This window comes from Asterias rubens, chromosome 21 (genome assembly GCF_902459465.1).
Source record: "Asterias rubens chromosome 21, eAstRub1.3, whole genome shotgun sequence".
NCBI classification, from domain to species: domain Eukaryota; kingdom Metazoa; phylum Echinodermata; class Asteroidea; order Forcipulatida; family Asteriidae; genus Asterias; species Asterias rubens.
This window is the reverse complement of record NC_047082.1, coordinates 5,459,558-5,461,898: the sequence shown is the minus strand read 5'-3', so window position 1 is coordinate 5,461,898 and position 2,341 is coordinate 5,459,558.

Below are 2,341 nucleotides of genomic sequence, written 5' to 3'. Positions count from 1 at the left end.
TCGGGCGAGTTGGTCTTTGGATGAAAAGCGTTTAAAACCATTTGTTATAAAATACAATGGTTAGAAAGATGTTTTAAAAGAAGAATATAATGACCCACACAAAAATGCCTCGAAATTGCACAGTTTTCCTTATATGCCGTGGACTACAGTAACACGGCACTCCAATTTATGGAGTCAAATGTTTTACTCGACAAACAGTTTCAAAAACGCTTTTCAATAGACCAAATCACTCGATCCAGGGCAACCTGTCCCTTTCAAGACACAAGTGTCATGACTGGGACTCAAACCATCACTCTGCTGATCAAAACACCAGAGTTTGAGTCCAGTGCTCTTAAATTCTAGGCCATGATCAATTTGTGCAATTCTGTAAAAGTCTAACTATTGTCTTTTATACACTTAAGTAATGTGCTAATAATGCTAGTTTCTAATAACTAAATTTTCCATCCAGTATTGATATTACCCCTTGCCTGCTTTTGGTTTAACACTTGTAACTGAACTGCCGGCAATCTGTCAATGTAATGGGTAAGTATGTCAATAGACCTTTATCACGATGTGGTCATCTTGATTTTACTCCATTCCCAACTCATTGTATTCAAACTTAGGCCGAATTGGTGGCTATGGCTGCGGCTACGACCGTTGCCAGGGGTGTTGCTAAGGGCGTCCTATACTTCAATGCATGATGACGCGGCGATCCGGTCGTAGCCGTAGCCGCTAATTCGGATCCGGCCTGAGGCTGGACGAAATAATAGTCTGGTGCCATGCGCAATGAATGCTAGCATTCATAACTGTTATTGGAAACAGGGAACATGACCAAGATGATGACAGCATGGTAAAGGTCTATAGGAATCCTACTAAGGGCCAAATGATAGTAAGTTAAAATATCAGAGGAGCAGTAAAACAAAAGCGTGTTGTCCTGCTGGCTGGTTAAGCATCTCTAGTATTTTAAAATGAAATACTGAACAGCATAAAACTGGCGGACAAGTGAAATGACAAACTAACTGGCCCTTCAAGTTCAAACTTGTCACTGAAAGCTTAGGGCAAACCCAGTAATCCTGTAGTTGTTGTTGATTTTGCTTTGTAACAAGCAACAAAATGGTATTAACATTATTTACATGTAGGCGATTTTCAAGGAAAATGTATCTGCATATTAATATATTTTTGTTACATCTCCCCTGCACAGAAAGATGTGTTTAATGAAAATTCCAGCACAACACAGACACATTATGTCCTGATGGAAAGAGAAAAATCACTTCATCATGTCAGATTTGTCTGAACTTATAATTACTTTATGAAAAATAGTTTGTACTGAGTGGACAAATTATGTTTCAAAATATTGACCATAATGACACAAATGAAATGGTAAATGTAATAAAGTATTAAAGAAGTTCTACTTCTTGTTTCCTTGTGGCCTTGTTACACTAGAGTTGGATTTCACTAAGAGTAAAGACTAGTTAGTCTAAGGACTCTTTGTGAAATCGACCCCTGTTCCTATATTGTACATGTATATTCAAATGAAATGCTTACTTGATGTTATTGCCAGTTTATGTATCTTTGAACAAGTTGGAGTTGCTGAAGTGTTGATAAGACTTAACTTTAATAAGACTTAATGATTGTTTTTATACCAGTTTGTCAATATTGTTTGTCATGACATGAATCCCTACTTACTGTGAATGAAGATGTATGTAATATAATTTACCTGTAGAAATGTCAGCTTTAATAGTCATCAAGTCTTGGGAAAACAGGTGAACATCAAAGAGCAAAGTTTTTAGGAGAGTCGCGTAAAAACGTTTCAATGCTTAATTAATTGTTGTGAAATTGTTTGACTAATTTCTCAAAAACTAAAGCACCTCAGCAAGTAATATTTTAAGGGAAGCCTTCTACATCATTATCATTAAACCCTGTTTAATTTAAACTCACACGTATGGACTTTGTGTTTTGTGTCGTACAAAAAGTACCCAAACCCTTTCAACGTAGTCACTCTAGATGTCAGTCCACTGCTGTGTGGTTTGACTAGCTCCAAACCCTTTCAACGTAGTCACTCTAGATGTCAGTCCACTGCTGTGTGGTTTGACTAGCTCCAAACCCTTTCAACGTAGTCACTCTAGATGTCAGTCCACTGCTGTGTGGTTTGACTAGCTCCAAACCCTTTCAACGTAGTCACTCTAGATGTCAGTCCACTGCTGTGTGGTTTGACTAGCTCCAGAGGCCAGAGCACTGTATCTTTAGTCAAATTTAAAAGTCACGTCATGATAGTTGATAATGAGAAAATAGAATTAGCTGTTGCAAACTGCTTACCATCTAAAAGGACCTATGGTATAAATTAATGCAAAAAATAGCTACG